This window comes from Neodiprion virginianus, chromosome 1 (genome assembly GCF_021901495.1).
Source record: "Neodiprion virginianus isolate iyNeoVirg1 chromosome 1, iyNeoVirg1.1, whole genome shotgun sequence".
NCBI classification, from domain to species: Eukaryota; Metazoa; Arthropoda; class Insecta; order Hymenoptera; family Diprionidae; genus Neodiprion; species Neodiprion virginianus.
In genome coordinates, this window is record NC_060877.1 from 25,102,085 (window position 1) to 25,118,536 (window position 16,452).

Here is a 16,452-nt window from a genome sequence, read left to right on the forward strand (position 1 = left end):
TTCAGCCGAAAACGGGAAGATCAGCCTACGGGTGCCGCAGGCGGGGTGAATAATCTCCCATTCGGATTATACCTACACCTATTTCCGTTTCGTACCCAGCTTCTGGTGCTTGTCCACCTGCACAGGAAGAGTACGGAGTGCAAACGCAGTTCCGTCCTCTGAACTTGTTCGCAGCTTTAATTGTGCTTCGCTTTGATCTCCCTAGGCGCTTAATCGCGTTAAAATTCACCGTGCAGTCCTTAAGCTCGTCTAGCTCTGCAAAGTCTAACGACGTTTTCATCATTCGTATTTCCCTAGACGGGGAGCCGGACTTCTAAAAAAAGACGCGAGCACGATAATCAGGTAAAAGTTTTGGCGTTGGCGAGTTTCTGTTGCTGAAACTGCCGACCTCCGCCTAAAACTCTGTGCGGTTGTTCCGTCATAAATCATTTCGCATTCTCAGCAGCTTTAGCGTCACGTGGTTCAAACGCAATGTAAGTAAGTCCTCGCGGTGGGCTCGTGTTTCTTTTCTGATTTATCATCACAGGAGTTGCTAGTTCGAATCACATGTTCACAAGTGAAACGGTACGAAGCTTCCAACAGCTGGTGATTCACTATATTGCAACTATTTACGAGTTGCTGCTGGCAAATGTATCTACTATGTATGCATATGAATAGAAACAGGTGTGTAGCTATGATATATATTGTGAAATGTATAAAAATCATTGCCAATTTTTCTCTGTTTCGCGAAAATTCAATTTATAGCCCTATAGGTTTCTGAGGAATTCTCGAATGTCGGGGATATTCAAAAGCAATTCAATCCAGTCCCTTTGAGGTTGATCGAGAGAGAACGAAAAAAACGTGCAAGTGCAAAACGCGAACTCGGAGTACTAAATTAGGAACGATTGTTGGAGCTGTAACCTCGACTGCATGTGTTACGTATCACGTATTTGCCGTTGCCAAGTGGCAGTTAGTTACCTACCATTCGGTTCGGCTCGTGTTCATCGTTTGATCGCGTGTTTTCAAGTCGACAATCTTTTTCATTTCATAGCTTTAATTTTCCACAATTCAAAAGCTCGGACTGTACTGCAGTGTAGAATTATTAAAAGTACTCCAATAGCTGCCTATTTACGGAGCGTAAAAGTCGTTCTTCGTTTTAAAATTTGTTATTGTGAATGCTCAATATAATCTAATTATAGATAACCAACGAATTATTGCAGTGCATAACGTGCTGTTCCAGTAACTCGAGTTTTCGTGAGCATGTATCAGGAATGTGCTTCATAGCAGGAAATAAGGAACCACGAGCCTCGTCACAAAATTGTCGTTCTACATGCGGGGAAGTGTGGTGAGCTTTTTACTCTTGCTTCCATGCTTTCTTGCCATTTGTAACAGCGGAGTTGAATTTACGAATGACACTGCAACAGAAAGGCGGGGTTTAAAAGTACGGTAGACGCGTAACAAATCTACTTCTGGGCGTGGTAGATGGAGAAAAAAATGGGCGGAATTTTCAGCTACCTTCCTGTTCAAGCAATCACTTGAAGCTGTCAGTCTGGATGGTTTGCGGCCTTTACAGTGGACCGTTAATCATTGTACACTGCAAGTATAATCGTGTCATCAATAAAATATTCGAAGAAGTATGCTCGTCCTTGCTAGCAGGCTTGGGATCATTTCAAGTTACCGATAATCAAGCATCTCATACCGGTTAAACAGTTTTGGAGAGTATTTTTCGACGAGTATTTGACGCTTTCTAAAACTAGCTATCTCTCTTTGTAGATTGTTTCAATGCCGTGAATGTAGACTCTCCCTCTGGTGGCGTAATCTGTACCTGAAACAACGTTTGACGCATTGCGTCAAAATATCATTCAACGGTCTTGTCTGTTTTCATTTTTGTTCCAAATTTTAGTCAACGTTTATAACGTACCTAATCGTTGATACCTATAGTTGTGACTGGCGCGTGACAAGTTTTATCTCAATCATGTCCGCTTACCTTCGCTTATAATTAATAATCGCACGAGACAATCTCCGCTTCTTTGGTCGCTGGTGTGAAATTCTAAGGAGGAATGTCAATTGCACTCTGGCAACTTGCCTCCGTTGCTCTATTGTTCAAGGTTGAAATTCAGCCGCCAAACAAAGCCAAGCTTTCGCCTTCTATTCAATTGAGCACCTATCCAGTCATCGATTTTTTACGGCATTTCATTTTCTCGTAGCCATGGAAGAGCACTTGCTGCCGAGGTTCTTCAACAACTATGGAAATCATTTCAAATTTGATCATCGGCAGCTGTTATCGCAATCAGGAGCCAAAAATTGAAATATTTCTAGCGTATCGAGTCACCGTAGAACTCACGATCGATAACATATACGTTTGGAATGATTCAGCCAGAACTGTGATCGCGCGATCTTTTTATCGGGTCGATACGATGAATGTAGTCAGCCTGGTTTGGTCTGCTTGAAATAATTAGAGCTCGTTAAGATGTTCTTTTTTATTCCTGGACACGGTGAAAATCGGGACATCACTGATTGTGAGAAATCAAGATCAAGTGGGTGAGATCGGCGTTTGTTTACAGTATCGATATGATAGTTCGAGAGGTTACAGTTTCATCCTGTACTGTACCGAAGTCATCAAAGAATCCCTCTTTATTTAACCACCGTTCAACTTTGCTAAGCCTTTGAGGATAACACGTTAACCACGCCAAGAGATGCGCTATGTATTAATATGACAGCGAACGCTGAAAAACCGTACAGCCGTAAATTTAACGTTTCATTTTCTCTCTCCCAACGGACAGCAGCTGCATTGTCTGTTTCAGCGGACAGGTCGTTGTTTGTAGAATAACGCTCCTAATTACCACTGCCACGGGAATATACTTGTCTCGTGGTATTCGCTGGAAATTCACGTTCACAGGAAATAACTGAGAGGAAGTTTGAAAGGCGGTGGGGTGAATAAACTAAATCGATTCCCCGGACGTACTTTAGATGGAAATGCTTCCACATTCAGTCACTGCACCACATTAAGATTCAAATAAGCCAGTTTATTTTTCCCAGTGCGACCAACCCGCAATCATTTTGAGATATAGGTACATACCTGCCTCTTTCCTATGTGCACCTGTATATACAATGTATATTTTACATTTCTGGCACATAGCAGGCATGTAAAAGTAGGGACGTGTGTGTAACGCACAACCTTCTTAAGTGTTTTGACAGTCGCAATCAGAATTCTGCTTTACATTTTCACCGCACTTTTCTCGAGGTCCTTCCTTGCTTTTCATCATCTCATTTTTCTTCCGTATTATTGGACAGGAAATTTATTCGCGAATCTTTTGGGTTACGTAGGTTTTTGATTTTTCATTCAAATTTCTAACCAAATTGATGAAGCCCTTTCTTCTGCCGAATATACCGGGTGAAATATTATAGTCTTACGCCTAAAACCTAATATACTCACGGTGAAAAAGTACACCGTTGAACAATGATTCTTCACCGGTTGCGATTAATCGTTGATGAAATCGAGAACAGTTTTGGAAGTGTTAACCACGATAAACGACGCAAAAAAGGAGAACAAAAAACCTTTGGCTCAACGTCGATGAAATTAACGTCCTCTCTATAAAGTTGAAAAATACCATTTCCATGCGGACGTATAACTCAAACGGTCCCGAAAGAAGAAACCAATTGCATTTCCATAGAATACACGTGTCCCTGAGCTTTTCTCAGACGTACAACCAAGCTCTCCCTTTGACGGTAAAAAAGTTCATTCTTCGTACTTACGTACCAACCGCGTACGTTTTAACGTACGAAGACTCGTGCTTACAACGATTTTTTTTCGTCGTACATCAGCCGGAGAGAAACATCTCGTATAATAATTCTTATTCTTAGGGTGTATCGCACTCCACGATGTTGCGAACTCTGCTACCGTCTATTTAAAATATATTGACGGTCCAATCTACACAACCCTGCGCCTTCACCTTCCACTATCCCTCATAACACATGCCTGACAGTAATTACTGTTTTGGTGGTAAGGGTCGCGTTTGGAGGACCTTTCTCGCTCAGATGTCAGTCTAAATAATTTCTGTGATGAGCGGATAACCGTGGATTTTGTCCCGCCGCGCCGTCGCGTCGCGTCGTTGAAGGGTATTGCGTGCTCCAGGGAATCCTCATATTTTCCCCCGCTCTTCTTCTCCTCAACCCTAAACTCACACCCTCTTTGCTCTTAGCTCCTTCACTCTATACCTCAACCAAAGCACAATGGGCTCTGAATTGGGCTTAATTGTTGGTTTCGTATCCGATCACTTTGCTGCGTCTATCTTTTCCGAGATTCGTCAAGCAATTTAGCGAACTTCGTTCGTTTTGTTATTCTGATTGAAAAATAGTTGCACAAGAAAATCCTTCCACCAATTTTTCGATTATGGTAGTAGAGGATTTGAAAAAAAAATTCAACCCACTGGGGCTACAAATTCCTTGCGCATACACATTCATTGCAGGGGGCTGAAACTTTTTTTCAAAGTCTATACTACCATAGTCTAAATCGGTGAATGAGTTTTCCTGTACGACAATTTTCAATCGATAATTAAAATCTCACCGAAGTCTCCCGTTGATGTAAAAATAGTAAATCGTACAGCCAGGAGGTGATGTTGAAATTTTTTTTATCAGAACCGGATATAGTTTTGGAGTTTCGGATTTCATGTTAACAATACACAACGAAAGTGTACAGTGCTCGTAAAAGCCATAGCATACAACTTTTGCACAACAAACTGTCAAACATTTAGAATTCACCCCTCTGAAGATACAATGAATGTGTAATTTCTCTACGTGATACAGGAGATGCGATGGAAACATGGCATTATTTGTGTTCGTTGTTTCTTTCCTTTTTTTTTTCCGTTGCATAATACGTATCGAATTTCACGGAGGGTGAATTCGACGTAAGTACATGGAGCTGGTATTTGCATAGTCAGATACGAGGAGAAACAGTTATTAGTAGTACGGTGGCTTCTCGAAGATGACGATGTCTACGTGGCGAACCCAGACGTGTAAAAGATGTATATATACAGTATACACGTACCCATCACCCATACCTCTGCGATGAGAGACAGGTCACTCGTTAATTATTTATTGCCCCATCAAGTTCGTTACCTCTCGGCAAAGTGGATTCTCGATGAATATTTCAATTGTTTCAGACCTCGAAAGTCTGTGTCTGCTTACTCTCACCCTCTCTCTTTCTCTCTTTTCCGATATCGTTGTTTGTATAACTTCTATACAGAGAAGTCATCAAATGCTAAGCGTATGGCTTTTGGACTTTTCGTTATTGCAATATGCTGTTACTAATTTAATTATTTCACACATCGGTTTGATTTTATTAGATTTCTTTTTACATTTTTTCCCATCAAAAATTAGTCCCGTACATGTTTGCACGATGAAACGAAAATTGGAATACCATTCTCAGAGATAATTGCATACAAATGGTTATTAAAATGTTCATCTCCGTAAATTTTTTGTGGTTCATGTACAGAGCCGAAATGACATGTTAACAAATAGTAATCTGAATTGTTTATTGGTTAGCTCGCTCATATGCACTCGATTGTTGTTAATGATAACGCGGCAATCAATTGCATTACCCCAAACACAATCACCTTGTTAATTACCACTTATCGCATTTCAAGGTTTCGTCTTGAATATGCAAATTCGTTAATATTTCTGTAACGCCGACGACGAGCAGAGTAGCGGAAAACCGATAATTTCTAGCGGTCCATTTCCGAGGCTTGTCGTCATCGGTAAGACAAGAGACGACGATAGAATTCGCTTGAAAGCACAGTGAGGATATTATGTATTTAATGCTGCGATTCTTGCGGCTGAGGCTTTCTGCAAGATTCATGTTTCCACAAGTCGATATAAAACGTGGAGAATGCAGCTTATAAAAAATACTGTATATAAATATTGTGCAGTGGAAAATATGAGATATTATTCCCGCATATTTTCCCCCTTACAAGGTAGAAGATAATGTCTGAAAAGGCTTGCGGGACAAAAGGAAATCGCTCTCCGAAACACGGTGCCTAGACAGAAAACCTCCGTCCGGCCACCCGCGTAATAATTCCTCCTCCTGTGTCAGAGACGCGCGTGTTCCCCTCAATGGGGGTGATCAGCGTCCCGAAAGTAGTCGCCAATGAAGCCTCGTTGGATCTTGGCAGCCTTGGCCGACCTCATATAATACCGTTAATTGGAATTCGATTCGATTGGTCGTCAGCAAAGTATTTTACCAACCTCTCTAATCGCAGATTTTCTCCTACTTTTGTTGCAGACGATAAAAAATCCTGACACCGACTGATGCGGATTCCGTCTTCTGAACCGGTGAGTGAAAGATCATGAATCACGTATGGAATGAACAAACGGATTGTCCAAATTGAAAATAACAAGAATGAGTAACAAAGACGGTTAACTACAAGTGAATTTCTGACGTGTAAAAAATATTTTCTGAACCTCAGATTGAGCAATTTGCATTGTTGCAATATGGTTGGTTCGAGTACAACATTCTCATTTCATTCTCTGGCCTTTCCTCGTCGCTTTTTTCTAGCCGGAGATCGTTGCTAATTCTTTAGGGTCAGTTAACCACCCGTTTTATTTTCTTGTCGGTTAATTCTTAATCACCTACGAGCCGCAGTGTAACTTGAATATAGCCGAATTACACTTAACAGGGTTGCAGGGCACTTTATATTTTAACTATTGAACAGCGGGTTTTGTCGGAAAAAAAACGTTGACTGTAATTGGCTATACTGCTATTCAGCGCAGTTCGGGGTAAATTGCGAAATTATGTCTTTCTTCTTTTTTCCGACTTTTTTACTCAGCTTTGTAGAGCTGCATATCGCAGTAGTTCCGAATAGGAAACTTTTTAGTTTGTCCTCTGATTCTGTACCCAAAGCTTCGTTCAGGAATATTAACGTTTTAATTAAAACCTGTAATGAGCTTAAACCCCTGGTACAAAAATTTTACACCGTTAGTTTTTACCTCGGTTGTTAAGTTGGTATAAAAACTTTTTTTTTAAATTTCTTGCCATTACTCCGTTTATCCGCCTCCTTGTTGCCATATTTATTTTTCACGGGAACTTCAGGACGTATAATTCTTATAATTTAATGATACGTTGAAAATACCCCACGTTTTTCATTCACCTGGATCCACATCCGATTATTCGAACAAACCGCAATTCAGAATCGAGAACCACTCTGTATGGCGTTTCTTAGTCAACTGGGGTAAATTGAAGAACATGAGGTATGATATTAATTAACGTAATAACACGACGCGCGTACAACTTCGACAATGCGAGAGGTGCTCGAATGTCTGCACATACGTTCGGATGACATCGAATTTGAGAGCCGCACGCCGCCTTATTGTTCTCTTGTACTCCTGCATGTTAACAATTCCAATTAAGTCTTATTGAGTTTCGCGCAAAGCCGCTGGTACACAATGCGCCACTTAGACACATTACATATTCAGTTCTTGATTTTGTCACTGTCTCTCAAAATTATTTATCAACGCGTTCATCCGCGCCTGATGTGCTGGGTGTTTTTGTTGTAACTCGAGAGTCAACCACCCTTTTCCTGGTTTCATCTCTACTCAGCAAACAAAGCAATATTTTGTTCTAACCTGCTTGCTAAACAAACCGAAAATCGAATACCTGATATTCCAGCATTGACAGGACCTGTAATAATTAAAGCCATCGCTTTTTTGAGTATCCGGATTATCCGAACAACCCGGATCGATCGGATCCAACGCTTCAAAATCGGATATCCGGGCTATTCGGATAGTTCCAGTACTCGGGTACCCAGGTATGCGTACTATTCGAACTATCCCAACTATTCGAATAGTTAGAGCACTTGATTTATTTGGATACTTAAACTATCCTCATAATACGAATAGTTTGGTTTCTCGCACAGGGTTCGTGTTAAAATAGTTGAACTACAAGTATTACAGATACCTACGTACGTGTTAGTTATAACTACTATTATGTGTATACTCTTGAAAATGTTTGCGAAATTACTACAGATTTTCTGCGCAGAAGTGGAGCAAGAGTAAAAATTCTGTACAGCAAAGTGGAATTGTCATACGTTCCGTGTGAGTCCGACAGCTGACTCGTAATCTTATAAAACGTTGTTGCAAAAATACACAACTGTGTTTCAAATTTGTTAAACTTGCGGTGTGAACGTAATTTATTTGCAAATTTCGTATAAATTATTCTGGATATACTAACTATTCTGATTTGAAGTTTTATAATTGAAGAATCCGATAGTTAGATAATTCGGATAGCTCGGATCCACGCGGAAGCACTAATAAAAATTCTGCTAAATATTTCACGCATCAGCAAGAAACAGCGCTGTAATTTCGGAATCCTTTAATCAGTCGTTCGTTGAAAGATTCAAGAAAGAAAATAAACGTAAGGAAGGTAGGCCCTCGCTGAAAGACATTGATCGTAATTTTGTGGCATGGAAACACGCAGAGAATAACTCCACGCAATAATCCGACTATATAACTTAATATCCGTCCCCAAAAAAAAAAACAAAAAAAAAAAAACAATATGGGAAAATTTTTCGGATCTCGACAGTATCGAATGCCTCATTATCGATTCGTGGTTTTTGGTCCTGGTCGAAGTCGACGTTCCGCCGAAATTCCAACACGTTATACGAATCGCGGTGGTGGTCCCACTGCCGCAGGGCTCGTGGGTTGCGCATTTTCCGGATGGTTATGCCTTAGAAATACGCCCCTAATAGGGAGTGGATTATTGCATGATATTTTTAGACATAATTACGAAATTCCTCGAACGAGTTTTCCTTTCCCTTCTGGCAATTTTCCCAACACACTCCACCGCCTGACGTCAATCGAAATTCATTGATTAGAAGGCCTTCCTAAATAGTTTTATATGTTAGTCGAATCGAGACCAGGATGAGAAATCACTCGATTATTACACGTATCGGTATGTCACACATTCAATTTTATAGACTGGAGCTTTTCGCTTTGCGTATTTTTTTTTATCAATTTTGAGGGATGGAAAGAGGTGAAGGGCTATTGAAACGATACTTCTCTGGTAAACGAGCTTTTTTTTATTCATATCAATCAAACGACGCGAGTTTCCTGTGATCTCAAGCACCGCATCTCTCTCTGAGTTTTCAAATTGTCACTAAAATCCGTATAAAAATTTTTCTTAAAACACATGTCGGACCAGTCCGTGTTTTCGACCTTGTTCTGGTTAGCGGTAGCATTTCAGCTTATCCTGTGATGTATCTTTCAGAACACAGCACGCGTGTTCAGTCGATAATCACGTATACGAACACACGAATGCAATCTACACGCGTAGTTGAGAATATTCACGTCCGTTCAACGTCGCTTTGAATCTTGATTCGCTCGAAGCGACTGCAGTACTGCGCTTTACCGCAGTCGGAATGCCTTGAGCCGCAGTAACACGTTGCATTATGGACAGCATCGTAAATCAACACTTTTGGCCGCTCTCTTCATGCGCTATGAGATACTGGATTTTACGTGTTTCAGAGCCCCAGCAGCGTTCTCGAACAAAAAATATGCCCGCAAGTTGAACGAGTTAGTCGTCAAACTCCTTTGATCATCTTCCAAAACTCTGCTGAAAGTTGCAATTGTTTCATTAGATTTATTGCACCGTGTCTAATCAGATGTCATCCTTTTAGTCTTTGTTTTTGCAATTTTTTCTTGTTATTAGAAAAGTTTCACGAGGTTGAATTTTCTTCGGCATATGAATGGTACTTTCACAGGACGAAGTAGTCGAACAAAAAATTGCGATAGTTGTAATAAACCATCAGTGCCTGCACAGGGTTACTTTTTTGTAAGCTCGATACGATAATTGTTCACAAAAAAATGTACAAAGTAACCATCGTTCGTTTGCCTTGGTTGTCAGATAATGAAAATCTTTGTAAGAAAATTGTGTCGTGTTACATTGTTTCAAAACTTCATCAACGTTGTTTACATTCGTCTTATTTTCAAGCGCTTGATAAAGTGTTGTACCTACAGCTGAACTGGAAATTCGTCATGGCTAGAAACACAGCTTAAAGCGAAAATTCTCAGTGACTAAATACTGCAAGGACACTTGCTGCTTTATGCACAGTTAGGATCAACAGTAAAGTTGATTACTTTACGTCTAAAGTGGGGTAAGATTCTTCAGGATAATAAAAATACTGTGGAAGTAAAATATTGATCAAAGAGATCACGGTGAAATGTTTCCTAAAAATGTAAAACAAGGTTTTTGCAAAGTTGAAGAAAACTGTGATTAAAATTCAAAATTTTCAGGCAAGTTTGCAGGATAATAGTTAACACTGAACTCATCCGGTCCAAGTTTTTTTCAGTCTTCATAAATTATTACCCAAATAGCAAGCAAACTCAGCAAGTATATGGTAGTCAAAAATCAAATCAAGTTGGTCAGTTTACGTGTACATCCACGGTTTATACAGACACTTACGTACGCGTAACGAGTTGGATGAAACATTTCGCGCGGCAAAAGACAATCGCAAGGTTTAGGAAATCCTGCGTGACATAACCGTCGAAGGCACCGATGATAAGGGCTGGTTGTTAGGATCTCCGGACGAATCTCGGCCGAGTCCACGAACCGTGCAGTTAGTTCAACGGACCGTCGAATTCTGATCTTTCTAGCAAACAGCCAAGAGGCTCTCTCGCACACGTGCCGAGATTGGTCGAATTTGTTAAAAGTGTACGATCGGATAAACGTTTCGAGCGGTTACAAGCGAAAAGTTTGATATCCTCTTGTAGGTAGGTACCATCGATGAATGATCACTTAGCAATGTTTCACGCCTAGTTATTGATATACAGTTAGGTTACTTGAAAATAATTAATCATCACGACGAGTCTGATTTGTCAACTGCGAGTTAAAATGCTGGATAAAAACGGCTACGCGACGAAGTTACTTTATCGCACCAACTTTGACCTTTGTGAATATTCTCCTTTCCGGCGGTTCCACAATGTCTAATGCTCTCGAGTTTGGAGTGGTTTAACAGAGATGTGGCGCATTCAGTTGTAATTAAATTATCTTCTAATCGTACCAATGCATTGCGGCAAATTAGGAGTGTCGAATGTAATATTTAGTTGTTTGCTGCTAATCCTATCTCAATATTTAGGTCGTGTGGTTACGTAATTGTTACTCTGAGAGTCTGCTGCGCACCGAACATTTCTGTTGTCGAATTCGGGCTACACAGTCGGTCCCCTATTTCCCTGAAAGTACCCTATTTTTTTTTTCTCTCCCCATAAGGAGTCTAAAACTGAAGGCTTCCCCTAAACGTACCCTAAAGCAGTCGGTTTCCCCCTATTTTGCCAGTCATTCACTTTTTTTCCATAAACTACAATGGACTGAAATTTTTATACTTCCAACTTAACATAGGAAGAAAAATTTCGATCGCCCCCAAGCACGTGTTATTATTATCCGAAAATTTTTATAATTACATAGAATTTTCCCTTCTTTTTGCAATTCGAACATATTTTTCGGGCGCAATCGAGAGAATGTCAAAACGACCAAAATAACAGGCATCATAGTGTGTATCTAATCTTGCTGCATTCGGCCGTGCTATGACAAAATATTGGAACCTTAATACCCTCCTATTTCCTCTAAAATTACCTTGCTCGAGCACTCCGAAGCCTGCGAATGTAGAAACTAATCCATATGGTGTCACTTGTACTGCGATTCGAATTGGAAACTTAACGAGTAATGATCGGGTTGATTTTCTAGCGAGTATGTATTTCACGTACTTGCGGTCGGCGGTGCAATTCCGCAAGTTATAAACGGTATATCAGTTTCTCGTATGAAATCCTTACAATTCATGACATACCGTCAAACACACCAGCATAAATTTGCCAAGATTTCGTCAGACAGAAAAATTCAGTGAATGAAAAAGCACATACGATCAAGGCTACATCACAATTGTTTCGGCGCTTGTTAATTGGTTAGTTTAAAGCAGCCGGCCGATAATTCATGGCATATTATCATCGTGTGTGTTGAGTCGCTGAAAGGTTGCTCCGATGCTTCAATTACGTCGTAATGACGCTTCAATATCGTGCCAGAGACGACCCCCGACGGCAATATTTTGCATGTGACGTATCGCGCTGCAGTGATATCGTTACGGTCATTGAAACGAGGGAGGAAATCACCCTGAATGCGTGGTGTTCCGTGGATGCGGTATTCTGCGGCACTGTGCGCCGCCATCTTGGTTTATCGATTTCACGTTCACCGCCCTCTGCTGCCCCTTTTTGCCCCTTCCGCCACCCTTGACACCCTTACACACCCGCCAAGCATACCCATACAGGTTTTAACACGGCCTCGTACACACCATTGCCCGTCCCTCTCGTCTACCAATGTAACAATTCGTGGGCATCAAACTCACTGCAACATGCAGCCCGACCGCTTCTTCGTGTCACCCACCGAAATTTCTTGCCTTCATTCCGCCAACTATAATTTCCACTGCAATTTTACTCCTCGGAATTCTTTGCAGAATTTCATCTAACCGCAAAACGCGATCTTCGCTACCGCCGATGGTTATACTCGTTGCTCGTATTATCCGTGTTACCGAAGTGTTGCGAACGAAACAATGCATCCCGGTTTTTGATCCGTTGTTTCATGAGATTTATGGCTTACATAGGTTCACCGTGGTTTCGTTTCACAGCAAACGCGACTGCCGGGTTGGCGCAAAAACACCTATTTCATCTCTGTACGCTCGTACGTGTACAAACAATTCATCACTATGTGCCGTCAAATATCCGAGCAGTTCCTGTATTTTTCATTTCTAATGGAATTTCGTGAAATTATTTCACGTAATGGTGCCAAATAGAAATTGATCGATTATGAAAATTTTTTTATCACTCCAGCAATATGAAGCTAAATTACTCAATCAAGAGGTTGAAAAAAATTAATATTAAAGAATGTTCAGCGTGTCGGGACATCATCAAGAAAATCCATTATCAAAACAGTTGGCTGTAAATGATGTAGAGAACTTGACCGAAATTGATAAGCGTCAAAGTTAATGATGTGAATACTTTAGCCAACAGTTGAGAGAAGAAATCACATCAGGAGGCTGATTTTCAGGCGTTTTTTATGAATTATTTTGAGTGGGAAAAATTAATTGGAATTTGATCTCACTTTGACATTATTTCACTAATGCGTTGAATAACATTTACAAAATTTTTCAAGCCATGTTTGGCGAAAATATCAAAGTATGGGCTTTTGTCCACCGAAGGTCGTCGACCGAATTCGTTGTTCGCGGGAAATGTGGAAGTCGGCACTTTTATCCGAAAGCAAAATCGTTGTTTATTACATTATTAACATGTTTTCTTAGAATATGAATCAACATTTGGGATGGTGATAAAAAAAATCATAAAAGACCTCTGAAAATTAGCCTTCTGATGTGGTTTTCCCCCTTAATTAGAATTTATTGAATCAAAATTAAATCAGAAACGACCAACCACCAGGCAGGTAAAACGATAATTTTTCGTATTCTTCGAGACGCCGTTGGTGGTCCGGTTATTTTGGATTGTTTTGCCGAGTTGAAAAATCAGGTTACGATCATGTTAATTTATAATCGGTGATCCCTTGAAAAGTTCCTGCGTCACTGAGTGACAGTTATTGTCCAAAGTCTGACGTTCGGGTAAAAGTACCTACCGTTACGCTACAGCGAAGATTCCCGAGGGAATTTTTTTCTAACATGAACCTGCCGAAAGCCCGGGTAGCATTTTTACTTCCGCAACACATGCAATCCACACCACAAAAATTTAGGTGCAAAAGCAGTAGCGAGCAGCCGCGCTGCCAAAAACAGTACGGCCTCTGTTAAATAGGCTGGTGCAGGTATAATGCAAACGCAAACAAGACTCGGCGAGCCTGAAGCAGTTTCGGTCAACATTTTACCTCCATTCAATGGGCACACGGATAGAAAAACTAGCGAAACGAGAGGCGGAGGAAAAGAGGAGGGAGAATGTGAACATGGCAACAAAGACAAAAACACACATATACTCGCAAACTGGAAAAGAAGGGGAAGAACTGGGAAATAAAAAAGCACGCTGAGGGTGGACTGGGTCTCATTACTGCAGCATGCACGGGAAAGTTCGCCGCGTCGACGTCAATGCAAATGGGCAATGAACCATGCACCCGCTATGCTTCCGAGCAAACAAGTGTATACGCAGGCTGAATCGGTTAGAACTCGAGTTTATTCATCATTAATATTCTGTTTAGATTGTATCACTCGAAAACTGGAATTCGTAATTGACGTGTTTGAGCACTTACTTGGCTTTTTAATTACTCCGCGGTAATCAGTAGTTGCACGTTGTGACGCTGTGTATACTGAGAAAAAAAATTTATAGAACCAAACAACTAATTTTTTTGACTTTTGAAGTTCCGATTAATAAAGCTCGATTAAAAAATCGTTCAATAGCCAGCGAAATTATGAATCCATGCGGTATTTACTGTTAGTAAAAATTTCACTATTTAAGTTCTGACCGATTGGAACGTCAGGCACGTAGAATATTATTATTAGTTCGTTGAAATTTGTGACATAACAATGCCGTTATATAACATCCACGTGGTGGTGAAGGGCCGCAGTTTCTGCTTGACATTTCTTTCGCGTACTTGGTAAACCGCTAACTAGAACTCTTGATACGGAACCAGATTATAACTTAATATGAAGCGTAGTATGAAACTTGGACGAGAATCTGTGCACGACGGTCTTTCAAAATCTCGATATTCTCTTTCTGCCTGCACCGTTTGATTTCGCCATGGGCTGAAAGATTGAATCTCGTAAAATGTTTATTTTGAATCAAATTCTACCCGTGATAAATATCATCTGACAAGATCGTATCCGGTGCCTGTTGAAGAAGAATCGTGAAAAAGAGGCTTTCACTGTTTATTCAGCTTATATCTTTTCGTACCTACCTGGTATCGATTCTTCACCTGTAACGGCTCTCTAGTGAATAATACAAAAAATTGAACACTGCAAACGATGATTGCTAAAGCTTTTAATCTGATTGATCTCAATCATACTACCCTCAGAATTCTCTGCACGTGGCGATCTGAATTACGCGAATGAATTGGTTGGTATTTAAGTATTAATTTCACGACACGTTATACAATTGTTACGGATATGTGAAACGAAAGCATGCCTATTGCAATTATGGTCACAACTGCATTTACTGGTTTTAAGAATTTATTTCCTCTACGTATATTGCAGATAGTGTAATGATGATATCACCGAACGAATCTACTTTTTCTTGATTAAAAATATGTATCGCATACTATATCGATTCTTTCGTATGATATTTTTTATCTATCGAAAACGAGAATTTTGTTTGTCCTGATTATACCTGGTAAAATTTTGCGAAAAGTAATTTTTGTAATTTAATCCAGTTGAATGGAGAAATAATGTACTTCGCCAATCTTGTATACACATATATATTATTACAGTTGAGAATATTCAGCCTGGGATGTAAATTCTTTTCACAGGGGTTTATCCAACAGCGGAAAATAAGAATATTAAATTTTTCGGATTTTAACTGGAGAACGAATTTTCAGTGGAGTCACGGACTCTTGCCTCCGGTTGTTTCTCTGTACGCTGACTGCTTATTGAAAAATATGAAATTCTTATCAACGCGGTAAGAGATTTTCTCATAAATCCATTAAGGAAATTAACTTCTGATTCTTAATCTGCAGCATTAAAGACTGTTCACCGATTAATCTCGCGTAGTTTTGTCCTGAAAGAGTGAACGTTGCTTGCGAGAAAATTATTGAAAAAGCAATAGCTGCTTTTGGATATATTTGCACATAGCTGCGTGCATATAAAACTGAAGAAAAAAAACCAGCTACAAATAAAGGATTAATTTGAAATAATACCTATAAAAAAACTATATTACTATATTTTATATCGAAATATTCGATAATTTTCTTCATATAAAATCTCCACTCGTGATGAAAACAGATTATCGGAGCCGTTGGTTATCGAACGTTTAATTATTTATCGCTTAATCATTCAACGAGAACGAAAACCTATTTCTCAAGAGTGCCAGTACGTCATCTTGAAGACGAAGAAGAAGAAGAAAAAGATAATTAAAACGCTTTCTGGAGGTGGTAATAAATAACGAGCGCAACTTCGTCGGTCGAAGTGATCTCAACTTCTGCTTCCTCCGCTATACTTTCGCCTACGCTTTTCCATCTCCTAGGCAGCGTTCCTCTTGGCCACCGCAAGATTGATTATTCCCATCACAGCTCCTTCGAGCTAACCCGACTCCCGGCTCGTTCTCACCAGTGCCAAAAGTGAAGCTGGTTTGTTTGACTTGCCATCGATTAAACTGGCAAACTTCCCCGAGGAACGCGAACCTTTTATTCCCCAGCTTGGTCTATAATATACTAATACGAGCAAGTAGAACCAATTTTTGTTTCTCAATTTCAGTTTTCCCGTACGTACAAGGTGGGCGGATGGATGAATGCTCGCTAAT

General features: G+C 40.2%; 1 protein-coding gene across 9 annotated transcripts in view; it reads left to right on the forward strand.

The window, feature by feature from the left end:
• The window catches only part of LOC124310481 (stress-activated protein kinase JNK), a 158,627-nt gene that overhangs the window by 24,030 nt on the left and 118,145 nt on the right, over window positions 1-16,452 (forward strand). For all 9 annotated transcript variants that reach the window (XM_046774491.1, XM_046774480.1, XM_046774482.1 and 6 more), the window contains exon 2: window positions 6,260-6,309. The gene's annotated coding sequence lies outside the window, so the exon portion shown is untranslated. The remainder of the gene's footprint in view (window positions 1-6,259; window positions 6,310-16,452) is intronic.